General features: G+C 41.0%; 1 protein-coding gene across 1 annotated transcript in view; it reads left to right on the top strand.

The window, feature by feature from the left end:
• Positions 1-17,135, top strand: part of ntrk3a (neurotrophic tyrosine kinase, receptor, type 3a) — a 166,371-nt gene that overhangs the window by 117,116 nt on the left and 32,120 nt on the right. The window lies entirely within an intron of this gene.

Genomic DNA, 17,135 nt, shown 5'->3' on the forward strand with positions numbered 1-17,135 from the left:
GTAAGAAGTGATTACATGATAATTAATGCTGAGCATTAAGACACTGATGACTTCAGTACCTGAGAAATATTACCAAAGCAGCACTAGATTCTAAATGTGTGGCTGCAACAGGAAGCGCTGTCATATCATGGGGAACTGTGTGGCTAATGCATGCTCTATGACTTTAAAGACAAATTTATTGGAAATGTCTCCTCGTTATGTTGATAGAAAACATCATTCTGATGTCTCTACATTTCTGTGAGACATATTTACTGTTGCAATTGGAATTTTTGGAGTGTTTGCAAAGTGTTTTTCAGAGTGAATGAAGTATTCACTGCTCAACATTAGCTCCAGTCAGACTGACTGAAGGTAAGATATTTTTCTAAAGAAAGGCAACATGGACCTTCATTTGGCTGCACAAATGCTCAGATGACTAATAATAATAATAATAATAGACTGTATACAGTGTCTGTACATTTTTGCTGCTGTGGTGATTCTGCTTCTGAAATTGTAATTAAGGAAGTGAAATCAATACCTGACAAGAGAGAAAAACAAATAAAGAGAGGACCATAAAGTGCTCCTCCACATAAGTCACAGCAGATGAATGAAGGTATTTATCGTGTACACATTCCCTTAAGGAAGGCTGCATGCTTACTGTTCATTACCATTTAAATGGCACCATCAAACATACACATAAGTACACTCTTAGCTTCTTTCCTTCTCTAATGTAGATTTAAATATTGCTTTGTTAAACTAATGCAATGTAGCACGCACGCACGCATGCACACATGCACACGCGCGCACACACACACACACACACACACACACACACAGACAGAGTAGTGAAACTGGTTCATTACAATTAGAATAAAGAGTTATCATCTTTCCTCATGACTGGCTCAGGAGAACATTAGCAGAGTTCAGAGAGAGGGGATATGGAATCATTTAGTGTTCTCTCTCTGTCTGGCACATACCACAGCTTAACAGTCTATGTAGTTAAAGGGATACCTCAACTTTTGTAATTGTACTCAGTTGATATCATCCTCAGACATTTGTACACTATAGACAGTATTTCTGTTTGTTTTTTAACCATGGCTCCAGCTTCTATAAAAAAATTATTTCTTCAGTAGCATTAGTGCAAGGAGTAAAATACATCCAAACTGTACCAAACACATTTGTAACTTTGCCATTCTTTGCGCCTTACCAGCATAGGGTGACGCCACAGCAGCTGTTCTAAACCTTGGCCGTCAGGGCCTCTTAGTGCTTGTGCAAATGAAGCTTCATGAAGCATTCTCTTTATTTCCTGAGCCACTAGATGGCGCTTTCTTTTCAACAAAGGGTTGACAGCATGCTGAGTTGTCATTCCTTGACCCTTATTCTTTAAACCAAGAGCGTCATCTAGTGGCTCAGAAAATAAAGAAAATAGTTCACGAAGCTTCAAGTCTTCGAGTCTGGTTTGTAATTTATATATATATATATATTTATTTAATTAAATTTTTTTTTTTAATAGAGTTGATTTTTGATGAGGACATGTCTGATCACTCTTCAGAATGACTTGTTTTATTGAATTGATGCTAGCAGTTTATAGCAAGCCTGGAGGTTTGCTCTTAAGCACCAAATACGGCTGCCCCGTATAAAAAAAGATTTGGTGTCCGATTTGTTTCTTTCGCTAAAAGCAATTGTATCTCTGCCTATTTTCTCTACATACAAACACTTAAGCCCTCAGCATAATTTGAATGACGCTGTCTCGCACACAGAGGCAATGGACCCACAAAAACACGACTCCGGTAAGTAAAATTACAAAAGCTTTATTTGAGGCACAGACAAAACTCCCGGGCAATAGTTTCCAAATTTAAAGGCAAAGGGGAAGTCCAAAAACAGGCAATGGTCGAACACAGAAAACAAAGGTAACTAGGAAAAATGCTCAAAAGCTGTTCACAGAGGAAGCAAACCAGCTCACACTGAGGTCAGTGACAAATGGGCTTATATACAAAAAGACAGGGGCGGCAATGAGAGACAGGTGCAACACATTAGGGCGGAGAAAGGTAATCACACAGGCAGGAAGGCATGAACTAAATGAACTAAAAACATAAACCTGACACGGCAGCAGGACGTGACAGAAGCTACAATCACATAGAAGATCGTATATTGTCTTGAATATTATATAAAATAAACCCTCCTGGTTTCATTTGTGAACTGAGATGGAAGGTAATCCATTGTACACAGCCCATGCTCCATGCAAATGCTGTAGATGCTCCATTATAAATATAAAGCTGCTGAAAGAATGATGAGTGGTTTGAGATGTTCTGTGGCAGCAGACTGAAATGGCAGCAGTGGGGGTTGGCTGGAAGCAAACAGGAGTGCTTTATGGTGGACAGATCCGTCCTTTCACAGGACCCTGGAAGGAATGAAACTGACAGAATTATACAGAACAGATCTCCAGACATTTGTATAAATACATATAAGAACAACTCTTAGTTAGTGTTATAGTTTACAGCATTACTCTATTTTGTTCTGTTAGAACTTACATGTGTGAACAAGAAAAGGCTTGACAATCCTGGTGATTGTATGTGCATTGTTATAAATACTTTTTTTAGAACTGACAATGGAACAATGATCTTATGATGTTATATATTACATCTCACATTTAATGGAAGATAGGTAAATTCAAAGTCAATTGACTACCAAGTTCATGTAGAAGTACTACAGAGCATTTCATATTCAACACTTTTGTTAATAGCATTTTAAATTGGATCACAACAGTAACACAAAACATACAACATATTACACCAGGATAATAATTCAGGCTGGGAATTTAACAGCAGTACCGCACACATTCACAATGGCACACGTTAACCGACAACTAATGAACTCCAGACAATGTCCAAGGAATCTGGTCCCAACATGGTCATAGACCAAGTCGCTTATGTAGTGCACAACAGGAGATTATCCGTGTCAGATGCATTCTCACTTCCTGGAAATCCTCCGTTTGGTTTAGGGAAGGGGGTGGCGCTGGTCATTACCTGACTATTGTGTATCAGTACATGTTTGCAACATGAGTCAGTCAACCCGTAAAATGAATGAGCTCATGTGAGATCAACTAGATTTAAAAACCTTTGATTAGATTTCTGATCTAATATTCTAAACTAAAGTGTCAATGCAACTGCAGGAATAAATATAGTTATCTTGAAATAGTTTTATTAAATAATTTCCTGGTAACAAGCAAGAGTCTGAAGCCAAGTGGAAGCCCTTTACTGTAAAGCAAAGCCACTAATGGACTTTTGAAGTGATTGGGAAACAACTTCCCCACACAGAAATTAACTGTTTTCACTTATAATTTCACTTTTCCCCTAATTTGTGACATGGTGATAATTTTGGAAATGATTGTCTCGTTAAGAAGATATCACATCTTGGCACGTTTGCGTGATTGACAGACGTCTCAGCCATTGTGTTTGATGCATGCTTGTTCCTGCTCGAGTAAGGCTGCACTCTATTTGTCCAAACTGGTCCCTTATGGCTCCAGTAAATGACATTATGGCAGCGGCAAAGTATGACCAAAACATCTCCCGGGGAATTTTGTAGACCACCGGCCCTCGGAACAACACACAGCACAGCAACACAATCCCTTTTTTTTCTTTTGAGTCTGACCATCTCAGCGCCACCTTTCCCTTTTCTTTTTTGGTTTTCCATCATTAGACTCACACACTGTTAATGTTACCGATAGACTTCCAAACGTGACAAAGAAAAAAAGAGGTGTTCGATGGCTTTACGTCATAGGCCCACCAGGGCTATGCCATTTGGGGAAAGGCCGCTCACTGATGCCCCGATATTTCTGAAAATCTTAGACATGGTTGTGACTGTTAGTGCTTTCTGATTAGCATATGTTTGTATTTAAATAAGAGGCTGCTGTGGCCCAGCGTATGGGTTGAGCAGTGGCTGCGGGTAGCGGCCACACACCAGGCCGCTGGATGGTGTTGCTAAGAACTTGAAATGTATAACTATTATCAGACCGGCCCTCGTGGCCTCGAAACACTCCAGACTCTCCCAATTGCCACTACGCCACTGCATTATGGTGTGGAACACTAGCCCAACCTCCAGACGTAATGTTGCTTCATCAGTGCTCGTGTGTGGAAACATCCCATAAAGGGCTTCTAGGTGTTAGGACAGAAGCACTAACCAAGCTGAAACAGTCAGGACTCACCTCCCAAACAACTACTGTTAGAAGTTACCGTTGACTCAGCATGACATCCCTGCAGGTTGTCAGTGGACGTTTCCTTTAGACTCAGCAATGGATCAACTCCAAACGCAAAAGTACTTCAACCAGGAGAGACTTAGAAAAGAGTAATTCAATAAATGTATTTGACACAATAGTAAAGTTGAAGAAATATGAGCAGAGTCTTTGGTGGCGTCAGTCTTTCAAAGGGGAAGTGGTGTCAGGAGGTGAACAGGAATATGCCCCAGATGGAGTCTGTTGGTGGGGGTGAGAGGATGAAGAGAGTTGGCTGAACATCTGTATGGATCAGATGTGGAGCTCAGTGGAAGGACACTGGGCACTGATTGTGATGGAAACCAGAGGTGATGGGATTGGATGAATGCCCTCAGTCAGCTGATTGGGTTGGAAGCGGGAAAAGGGAGAGATAATGTCAATAAATCGGACAGTTTCCCTGATTGGACTTGATTTTCTACCCTTTGGACACCTCAGAATGCTGCTTTATTTATTCATTTATTAAGTCAAACCTGTAGAAACTAAAATGCAATTTGAAATTCCCTTTAAAACCTACATTCATGAAAGTAAAAAATGACAGATTCACAACCATTAATACTCACCAAAGCAGTGAGTGAGCCCTGGGGTTGGGTTTCTCCAGCAGTACGCACTTCAAGTCTTTAATAATCCATATTCATGTCTCTGAGGATGAGGTGGGCACATATCTCATATATAGTTTTGTTGCAAATGTCACTTTGCCATTATTCTTGCCACTAATGCATTTCTGTCATTATTTATTTCATCATCATTCTTTATCAACAAAACATGCTCCTGTCTCATTTTAGCGGAAAATGCTGTTTGGTGGTATTAAGGAAATTAAATCAGAATGTGGCATATACATTCTGCTTTCCAATCCAATACACCATGATTCATAAAGACAGACCTGGAGGGCCTGTCTCTGTCAATGTCTCTGTCTGTATCCTGTCTCTCTCTGTCTTTGTATGTTTCTGTCTGTCTCTCTCTGTCTGTCAAATTGAAATTGAAATTGCTTTATTGGCTTGAATGTCAGAAATAACAATATTGCCAAAGCATCAAGGATAACAATCTGTCTCTCTGTGTCTCTCTCTGTCTGTCTCTGTCTGTCTCTGAGTCTGAAGCTTCACTGATGGCAGAGGGGAAGAGGTTCCCCTCTTCACTCTTTGCCTTCACTTCGCTTCACTTTATATCAGCTCTCTTCAATTTTGCTCATTAAAAACGTATACAGTAACAATCCAAATTATATTACTGTATAACTGACTTCTAACCCTTGGCTTTTGTCTTCCATTGTTTCTGTTGCCGCTCATTCCTGTTCTTTAGTCTGACACTTATAGCCACGACTGGATCACATTTCACATTTTTTGACAAATATAAATCAATTGATTGATTGATTGATTGATTGGCTGTCCAGTTGCCCACTCAACAGTGAAAATAAAGACACAGATAAGTTAACTTTGTAGGTTTTAGGGTATGTTCTTATAGATAGATAGCAACATTTCTGAACACAATATGTCATTTGTAGCTACCCTTTAGAATGACATCACTTGTCTGTGCCTTCACATTTCTACGGTTACTGTGCGGTTGCTCAGCCATGATACCAGGTGTCTCGGTTTTGGTTCAATGTAAGCAGTTTGTTAAATCGGAACACAGCAGGCGCAAAGTGCCAAAACCACCTGGTTTCATCGTCATGAAAAAGAGTGAGGAGATGAATCAGAGGGAGAGCTTTCATCTCTCATTGAGTTCACCTCTTAAATCCTCATCATTCAGGAGGGAAGATGGAGATGAAAGGTACAATCAAGGTAAAAGAGGAGCTGAAGGCCACAGTTTGTTCACTGTAATTCATTGTGTGTGTGTGTATGTGTGTGTGTGTGTGTATTGTCTCCCATGGATTCAAATGAAACCTTCATAGCACAGATAGAAAACATGAAACATGGGAAGCTTTCATATGTCTCGATGGGCCTGAACTAAAATTACAATAAAAAGCTTTGTTGTTGAAAATGTATGGAAGGAAGCCTGCATTCAGCGGACATTTTCTAGTAACGTTTCTTCTTATTCTGTCCAAGGACAAAAGTAAAGTACGTAGTAGTATAAAGTTTTTAGAACAGGAATTATCATTCCTCGTTGTACTGGCAACAATGTTTAATTGGTGAAATGTGGTTTCCCAAATGTTTGACAGCGGAGATGGTGAATAAAATGTTTTTGTCATGTAGTTTTATAACTAAATAAGAATAAATAATAACTTATTTGTAACGCACTTACACTATAACTATAATTAAACAAATCTCACAGTGCTACATATTAAATATGGAGAAGTGCTAGGAAGAAAAAGATTTTAAGAAAATGAAACAACAATAGGACAAGGAAAGGGGTTAATAATCAGCCAAAAGCTCTGGTAAAAATAGGGCTGCGTTAAATGAACTCCATAATAACGGGTTAACGCAAATTCTTTTAACGGCACTAATTTTGTTGATGTGTGATTAACGTGCGTGCGTTCTGTGGTTTGGGCCTCAGGCCGCTTCGTAGTTTGTGAAGTCAGGAAGTGATGCAGCAGTAACGTTGAAATGGGAAAACATGAAAACATCCAGAGGATCACCTAACCCTCCATCCTCCGTCTGGCTCGCCGCGGCCGAATGAAGCGTATCTCTGGTTTCATGTACAAGGAGACCGCGGTGTGCTTTTTTTTTTTTTTTTTTTTTTTTTTTCACAAAATGTAGATTACAAAAATCAGGTAAGCAATGATAGCACGTGAACAACAAGTTTACAAACTTATAAAAATAATAAAAAATTTAAAAAAATACATATATAGAAACAAACGAAGCAATACAAAGGGAGAGATAAAAAATTACACATATAGATATACATACACATACACACACACACACACATATATATATATATATATATATATATATACATATATATATACATACATACACACATATACATATACAAGAGACCGCGGTGTGCTGAAGGTGTTCCTGGAGCTCCATGATGTCATCAGCTAACAGCGAGCACGCCAAAAGGAAGACGTTGAGCGCCATGGATGTGGTGCACGCTCTGAAGAGGCATGTACTATCCATGGGAACTGAGTTACCACCGGAGAATGTTGAGTCTCAAACATACCTTGAGCATTAAAAATATCCCTTCTAAAGTACATTTAGAACAGATAAAATCTATGTGATTAATTTGTGATTAATCACAAGTTACCTAGGAGACTCATGAGAATAATCGCGATTAAATATTTTAATAGATTGACAGCCTATTAAATAACTGTGAGCTTCTAAAGGCTTTATAAATAATGACCCTCTTGAGGGCGTCAGATTTCTTCAACACTTCTAACCTAGTTGGATAGATCCCCAAACTAAAGAGGGACTCCATGCAGACACTGTTTGGTGACTATGAACATGCAGTTTGACAAATACAGGAACTATTAATTACATTAAAACAGCGGTTCTCAAAGTGTGGGGCGCGCCCCACTGGTGGGGAATAGAGACGTGACATTTTCTCCCGCATATTAATAGCGGCTCCTTGTCGCCCGCAAATGAGATCCAATCTCCCGGAATCTGGAGCAAGACCGCGCACTAGACCAAGACTATGGCTGCAGCCTGGAGCGTCCCATATCATGCCGACCCGTCTCATGCCGACCCGCCTGGTGCCTTCCCCGAGCATCGACTTTTCAAAATAAAAGCTGGCGTCTGGAATAAAATACTTTAAAATATTTTACTAGGCTACTTTAATACTTTATTACTAATACATATAATTCTTGAGCGACAGATGCCCAAAAAATCCACAACAATCTCTATCCCCACAGCCGCTCTGCTGCTGCGCTGGCTGCACACATCTCTGTTCACAACACTGCCCGTCGGAACATTCTGCTTAACGTGAAAAAGCTTAACGTGGTTTAATGTAGGCTACTTCAACGATCAATGATCACCAAATTTATCATGGCCATATTGTAATGAACACTTAGGCTTGTCAAAAGAACTAAACCGAAATCCAACGATTATAACTTATCTCACATTAACATTTTCTTCGAGGAAAAGCTTGTGAGTTTTCTCATATTGCTCCTCATAACCACTGAAAACTGTCAAAAAATCTAACCAGAAATGTGGTGATTGATCGTTGTTTAGGTACATTAAACCACGTTAAGCTTTTTTATGTTAGGACTTATAAAGCCAATGAGAACCGTTGGGAGTCAACCCACAGCTGTTCCGCTGCCCTGCTGAAAATGTGAAGCAGAAACACCTCAGATGTCAGATAACGTCCATAATAATAGGACTTTGGGTTCGTTTTTTTTTATAGTTTTCAGTGGTTATGAGGAGCAATATGAGAGAGAAATTTGGTAATCATTGATCATTGTTTACGTACATTAAACCACGTTTTTATTCATTAGTAAGCTACAGGACAGCGTCTTTCAAACATGACCTGGCGAAAGAGAAAAACAAAATAATGAATGCGTCATTGTACCCAGCACTTCTGGAAATGTACTTCCAAATGCGTCTCTGTCCAGCACATTTCAAACCAAACGCTCATGGACCAGTGACTCAATCTGGAAAATAATTTGATTTCGTATTTTTGACCCTCTGAATTTACTGTTGGATACGCCTCGGCATGATACGGGACAGCTTAGGACGCTCCAGGCTGCAGCCATACCCGCCTCCACTAGACTAGAGAGTGACTGTGTGTGTGTGTGTGTGTGTGTGTGTGTGTGTGTGTGTGTGTGTGTGTGTGACTATAAATGCAGCGCGTGTGAGAGCAAACCGTCCTTATAGCTGTGTGTTGCCGCTAACTAGACCGATCACCCCCGAAATTGTGCAATGCAAAACAGGCTCATTGCAGCCACTAATTCAGGGATAAATAGACCTGTCTTGCCAAATGGATTTCTGTTCTTTTCTTTTTTTAACAGATTGCAAAGTGGCACTTTTATTTCTTTTCTATTTTTGGAACTTGATACAAATTTGACACAGCTAAGCTTTTATTTTCTTTATTTTTGAATTTGCTGTTATTTGATGTAGATAGTTGTATTTCGATACAACTTGTTACTTCAATAAATTGGAACATTTTAAGCTTGTTGCGCATTTCATTAGCATTGTGTTGGGGCGATGGGGGTAGGTGGGGCTTGAAAATTCCCCCTTGTTCAAAGTGGGGAATGACCGAAAAAGTTTGAGAACCACTGCATTAAAACATCAAGTCAAAGTTTACTTACGTGTGAATACAGCACTGATCACTCCCCAGATGCCCCCTCCCCAGATATGGAGTTCAAAGGTCCACTGGGTAGATCAGGCGGGCAGTGGTCAGCAACAGGTAAGCAGCCAGCAGCAGGGAAATTTTTAAACATTCTGCCTCATCTAACTGCTGCTCTTTCACAGCAGGAACATAGTTGTCTCTAAGTGTTTGCAAAAGTTCTGGAAGTGTTTTCTTAATGTGTGAGAACACATAGCAGAGCTAATGTTGGCTGGCCTGAGGCCGTCCATTCACAGCCCCATCATTCATTTCAATCAGACCATTACGTTTGCACAGTGGGAGAACCAGCACAGAAAGCATAGGCAAAATATGACGTGATATGGCAAGAGAATGCGCTGGCCAGTCAAATATGTACAAGTGCACCTTCCTGGTAAATCAGTTTGTATGTGATTCAACTGTTTACCTCAGACTGTTTCCTACAGTATTATAGAACTTCGGCATCTGATCAGCAGACCCAAACACAAGCTGTGGATTTGTTTTTATTGAATTCAGTGGAGGAGGAAGTGTGTTAACATTCAGAGTTTTATTTTGTATTTGCTTAAAATATGTGGAAAATCTGCAGAGGTGTCGCTGGAATCCTGCGGTTGCATAACCCTATACTCATAGACATATATCAGCAACTCTCTAGTCAAGTTTCCATAAAAAATGCAGTCAGATTTCAACAGTTTCCAGAAATGGTCAAGAGAAAAATGTGAATGAACGCTTGTTTCCATCCACCAACTTTTCTGTGAATATTAGTTTATTGGTTGATGGAGATGTACTGTTGGTGGAGCTGATTCTCCAGTCGATGTTGACATGATGTGAGGAAGGTTAGTCTCCTCCTCACTCCTCACACATCACATGTTTCAGCTCTTCGTGTACGCCATCATTTATTCCCTCCGTCTGTTTCCATTGTCGTCCATTTTTATCCACACCAACTATTCCACCTCAGCGGAAAAACTGTTGCATGGGAGCACACTGACTGGTACCTGAAGCAATATAAAGCATTCTGTGAAGTCGCTGCTGTCAGTCGGTCAGTGAGGGAGGCAGTCATCAGCACACAGGCAGTGTAATCGCTTCAGGTTTGTTGTTTTCTCTCGTCTGTCTACATGGCACTGCTTGGCTGTCAGCCTCTGTGACATGCTCCTCCTGCTTCCAACACCTCCCCCCCCATCCCCCAAAGGCAAGGAGAGGAAACCCAATGCCCCGAGCAGCAAACCAATTACGAAAGGGAGAGAGAGGAAGAGAGAGCAGGGTTGGGTGTGGGGCATGTTGGCGCTCAAGGCTCTGAGATGAGAACGCTCCGGCTGCCTCAATCGCTTAACATCACAGAGATAGAGCGACACAAGGAGAAGACACGTAGCTTAGGGAGGAAGACGAGAAATAGCTTGAGTGCAGACAGGGAGGGAGAGAGGGAGAGGGAGAGGTAGGGAGAGAGGTAGGTTGAGTGAAGGGGGTTAGACAGTGCAAATAAAGGCTAAGAGAGGCTGAGAGTCTGCTGGGAGCTCAGGCCTCGCCCCTCCAGGGACACTGGCAGATGTGAAAGGTGAAGTAATTAGAAACCATAATTTATGTGCTATCAATTTACACACTCAGCCGTCCCCTGTGTATCCATGTGTGTATTCCTGGACTGCTATCTTAGTTGGAGCCAAATTTAGGTTTGAGACCTTCAGATTGAGGATGTGTTTTTGAAGTGTAGTAGTCGCAGCTGGTCCTCACTCAGAGATGTTTCAGTGCCCAGTTACTCCACAAACTGACACAGTAAAGGTGGATGCTGGGTGGTGCTACATTGGATGGTACAGTGGCTACTCTTTGTTGTGGCTTGTTTTGTGTGAGTCAAAAGAGGAACAACAGAATAACGTTTTTTTTTCCCCCATTATGTATTCTGATACTAAACTGCTAGTGTTCTAACAAGTGAATAGGTCATACTGTGGAAGGTTGCTGAAGCTGAAGCTAATAAACTGAATAACAAACAACACCACATTAATTCACTCATTTAATTAAATATGGCGCCTCTTTAATTTTCAGAATCAATTCAGAGAATCAGAAAAGCTTTATTGCCAAGTAATTTTTTTACACATACAAGGAATTTGTTTTGCTGAGAACTGGTTTTGGAGTTTCTCAGAGTACCGTTGTTTAGCCTCTTTCACCGCCTTGCTAAACTTGTACTTTGCTACTTTAAGTCTGTTTTTGTCTCCGCTCCTGAACGCCTCTGCCTTGTCCAACCTTAGCCTTCTGAGTTTGGCTGTGAACCAGAGTTTGTCATTGTTGAAACTCACCCTGGTGCATGATGGGACACAGCAGTCCTCACAGAAGCTGATGTATGACGTCACAGCCTCTGTGTACTCATCCAGACTGTTGGTAGCAGTCCCGAACACATCCCAGTCAGTAGAGTCCAAGCACGTCTAGAGATTTAATTTAAACACCATTTGAATTATTTGCTACACAGAAGCTCTACTCCTGATTAACTGTCCACTGTTGGTCACTGGTAGAGAAGGTGCTGGCTCTGACTGTGGTCCATGTTAACTGCAGACCTAATCAGTGTAATGGATCAAACAGATTGGGCTTTACATCTTTGCTCCTGCAAAGGACGGGACTAAACCATGGCAGGCACAGACGTTTTATGGATTTAGTTATTTTGTTTCAAATCAAAAGCATATTCAAATTCAAAACACACAGATGGCCCCGGATAAACTGAAGGAAGTCACTTTGACACCTTCTGGCTCCTCGCCCAAGGTAATAATGTGTTATCGAAGCACAAAGTAGGATTCACGTCTGATGCAAAAACACATTTTTAATTGATTCATAAAAATAAAAAAAATCATAAAACAGGACAGACAGGCACCAGTTAGTTATTTTATATTCAGTACATCTTGTAACTGTTAACAAGAAACACACTTGCACCTTTGTCATAAAGGCAGAAAGTCACCAAACTCATCAAAATATCTGGCAGGTTTAAGTTTCAATCTATTGTCCACACTGTCAACAACAACATGTTAATTGTGTTCTTCTAAATTCTGCATTTAAAACCATAGCCCTATAGCATTAACAAAAGCAGGATGGTCCTTATACTTTGTGATGCATGCTGCTGTGTGAACATTTAGTTTGATTCAGGAAGACTTCCAGAGAAACATCTTGGATGCTCCGACACTCAGAACTGGAAGAGCGACGCTTACAGCTGATCAGATGATTTATTGAGGTAATAAAGTCTGTCAGACTGTTCTGTGAGCCAGTGAGAAGCAGGTATTCTTACTGGATGCCTTTTAGATTAATGTGAGTAATAAAGTGTGAGACTGAGGCGCCAATTGGGCACTAAGGAAAATGGAGGGGTGGTCGTGTTGTAAACTAAAGCATGAATTGCCATGACCTAAGGACATCTAGTTTATTCTACAAGTGGATTCCCTGGTAGTTCCCATAAGCCATTAGGGTCTCTGTGTTCCAGTAAAATTACAAGTAATTGGGTACAGATGCCCTTGAAGAGTTCCATTTTCAGTGCTTACTGCATCACTGCAGCACGGTTGCACTCTCAGAGGATTGTGTCATTTCCTTTCAGACGCACACAGAATTGCATCATTTGAAATGTTTGGGGGTTGTGTTTCAACAGTGTTTACGTTCAGTTATTGTGAAATTATCATGCCCCACTGTTGCATAAAATGATTAACATGTTCATAAATTGTAGTTCAGTGTTCATCAAAGACCCCCTGTTAAAAGTAATGCTTTTCTATTATTATGAGGTTGAAGTAAAAATCGAACACCATAATGTGTGCAGTCTTTACTGTAATTACACAAGCAAAAGTCTTTAATGCATCCAGTGCTGGATGTGACTTCAACACTCCCTGCCATGCTGGAGACATAAAACTAAAATATGAAATCTGGAAGTGGAAGAAGCCTAAATTCAATTCAATTTCAATTTTATTTATAGTATCAAATCATAACAAGAGTTATCTCAAGACACTTTACAGATAGAGTAGGTCTAGACCACACTCTATAATTTACAAAGAACCAATAATTCCAGTAATTCCCCCCAAGAGCAAGCATTTAGTGCGACAGTGGCGAGGAAAAACTCCCTTTTAGGCAGAAACCTTGAGTGGTGAGTAAAACTTCCTTTTAGGGAGAAACCTGGGACAGACCCAGGCTCTTGGTGGGCGGTTGTCTGCCAGTGCCGGTTGGAGACATGATGAACAGTGGCAATTATGGTCACAATAAAGATAATGGAACTATGACTACAAATAATAGTTGTTGTAGTTGTTCATGGCGTAGCAGGGCACTGCAGGGTATAGCAGGACATAGCATGACGTGGCAGGGCGTAGCTGGACGTAGCAGGGCACTGCGCGGCGCAGCAGGGCATAGCAGGGTGTAGCAAGGCGTTACAGGGCACCTTGCAGGACCACGGCGACAGCTGCAACCATGGTTTATCTGCCACCCTAATCAAGGGAAAACTGCGGGGTGAGAAAACATAAGGCTAAAAAGGCATAAAGATAAGTTAGTAACAAGCATTTGCCCACAGATGAAAGGAGAGAGGAGAGAGGAGTTCAGTGTGTGTAAATGGATCTGAGGTCAGACAGGCAAGGTGAGATAATGAATAACAAACAAATATGTGTACTAATGGGTCTCCACTGCCATTGTATTGGCAATGGCAGTAGAACGCAACAGGGTCCATGACTTCTGGCTATCAATGCTGCTGCCCACCATGATCCTTAAAGCACAAAGTAAGAACCTCGTTGCTCATCTTATAATGCGAACATGCTCAGTGTTCAGTGTCTTTAGACTAGAAGAACTTTTGGGTCTGAAATCCAAGGCCAGCTCCATATATGCTGGCTGTCAGACTACTGAAAGCTTTATGTTCACTTCCTCTGTCTGGCTGCCCATTGGTCCACTAACATCACTCAACCTCTGACCTCGTGCTCCATGAAATCTGTCTAGCTCGCACTTTCTGACACCTTTTATCTTGTACCCCTCTCTATTCCCCCATGTCTCTGTGTCACTCACTCTGAGTCCTTGCTCATCCATTACCAGCTAGCCGTTCAGCCTACATGTCAGCTTGGCTGACCCATGGCCAAAATATTAGCATATGTTGTGCAGCAACTGACAAAGGTCAGAGTGTGAGCCCTGCAGCAGCCAACATGTCTGTCAATACTCACGTTCTTTTCAAGTGTCCTTCAGCAGACGTCCAGAACTGAGAGTCCTTGCGGAGGAAAAAGCTGCTACAAACCTGAGCTGTAAATTATGTACATAAAAAAAAAAGAACAGGAATATGCAAGCTTGCATATTTATATCAAACATATGTTCATTTGGCAATAAAAAAACGCTGGTACACCTAATACATCTAATGTAATAATAATACACCAGCCGACAGCGACAAAGCTCACTAACCCACAGGCTGCATATCATTAGATTCATCTGTAGGCTACACACACATTTGTACCAGGAGTTACATGTTGAAGCTAATTCTTGACAAAATATAGCAAATAAGCGTATTTCCTAAAATGTTGAACTATACCTTTTCATGACTCGTGACCTTTTTATCTAGCACCCTCCTAAGGCTACAATTAAGACTTGTACCTCCAGTATTACAATATTGTTTGTTTTCTGTTTTGTATTCTGGTTTGTAACACAGTTTATAACCTCTACTGGCCACAGGACTTATTTTTTGGTCAGAACAGGAAGTGATCCAGCACAATACCTTTGCACATCCCTGTGCAGGCTGAACCCGTTCATGAGAATACATTGCCTACTGAGGTAGGTAGTGCTGGAAGCTTGGTGGTGTATTGTAGTGACTGTTACCTTACTCTAGTAAACACAGTAAAGTGTACGTTATGCAGCCAGTCCTCCAAACCATACAACAATATAAGTCTCTTATTCTTACCCTCTAAAATGACGCAAAGGAGTGTTAATTAGCGATCTTAGCCGTGGCAGGAAATACATCCTCATCTCTAAACTCGTTAACGTTGTGAACTACAACCACTAGAGGGCACGGGCCCTCTATATCTATAAACCTAAATATAGGTTGTAATTGCACTTGAACAAACTCATGTCAGCCTTTGTTAGGGGAGGACAGTCTCAAGTTAAGGCCATGTTTGACTCTCTGGGTCTCTCAGAGTCAGTTAGTAGTTGGTCAACGTTTGTCGTGTAGGCAAAAGCTCAGCATAGATTGACTTCATCTCCATTAACTTATTGTGTGTTGCTGTTGTAAATGCAAACTTATCGCTTGCTATTTTTTAATTCAAGGTAAGGAATCTCTCTGCCTAATACTCTAGTCGCAGGTATAAAGTCTGTAGTTGACTCATAAACCTGAAAGGTGCTGTCTTTTCATGTGTTGCATCGCTGCCGAGATCATCCTGTCACCTTCCCTCCTTTCATTCCTTACGTCATCCTTTTATCCATGCTTTCATAGGTTGATGTCTCTCTCTCTCATCATGCCCCCCCCACCACCCCCTCACATCCCAAATGACTCCTTGTTTTCTGTCAGCTGTGAAGGTTGGCTGTGTCAGTCGTATTAACTGCAGGCTGATGTGTTTGCTTCCAGCAGAGAATACTGACAAGTGCACATCAGTGGTTCTCAGCTGGTGTGTTGGACTCCCTGTAATATACAGCACACAGTCTACACAGTCCAATAACGATACTATGGTTAAGATTCCCATGGGGACAATTCAAGTGCTGCAGCAGAACCCCATAACCGATAACAGCCCGGGAGGACATTGAATAGGGGATGTATTTATACATTGCAACAAGAAGACGCTAATGGGGATTAATAAACATGCAGAGCAGAACAGGTGAACAGAAAACATGGAGAACAGGTTAGCTCAAGGTCTATGTATTACTTTGGCATTACAGTCAGAGATGCTCTGCATGTGTGAGTAGATTCCAAATCGATCCTATAAACCTCAAATAATCTATACTGATCATTAAATAAAGTACCGGTAGGAGCCTTATGCACAATAAATCAATTGTCGATGGTTAATATAACACCAATGACTAATTATGACTGTGTTAAATGTTTGGGTCTGTTTTTATCCTTCAGTATCGGCACTCTTGACATTTCCTGTTGGTTTTCTGTGATCAGCTGAGCTCCTGGCCGAGGCATGTTTGTAACGTTTGTATTGTAAACATATGTTCTACACATGTTCTAGATACATTCTTTTTTTTTAAGATTCTTTTTTTTTCTGGCTTTAATTTTTGACAGGACAGCTAGGTGAGAAAGGGGAGAGAGAGGGGAAAGACATGCAGGAAATTGTCACAAGTCAGATTCGAACCCTGGACCTCTGAGTTGAGGCATAAACCTCTCAGTATATGTGCTCCTGCTCTACCACTGATCCAACCCGGCCACTTGATACATTAATTTGACTGTTTCTTGGTCAAAAACAATTGCCTGGCAATGGTCTTCTGTTTATTGAGGTCAAAAATGAGCTCAGATGTTCATTTTTTATGTGTGTGTGTGTGTGTGTGTGTGTGTGTGTGTGTCTCTGTGTGTGTGTGTGTGTGTGTGTGTGTGTGTGTGTGTGTGTGTGTAACCACTGAGGTGACGTTAAAGCTTTCTCCATTCTGATTTTCTTATTGACAAGATAACAATAATCATTGTACTTTTTTTCTATTAAGGAAGCCTGTATCTCTAATCCCTGTCCTCTGCCCCACTGAACCTTTTTCTGCCTGTACGCCATACTTATTTAGCTTTTTCAAACTTTCTATAACCCCT

The sequence above is a fragment of the Perca flavescens genome, chromosome 8 (assembly GCF_004354835.1).
Source record: "Perca flavescens isolate YP-PL-M2 chromosome 8, PFLA_1.0, whole genome shotgun sequence".
NCBI classification, from domain to species: domain Eukaryota; kingdom Metazoa; phylum Chordata; class Actinopteri; order Perciformes; family Percidae; genus Perca; species Perca flavescens.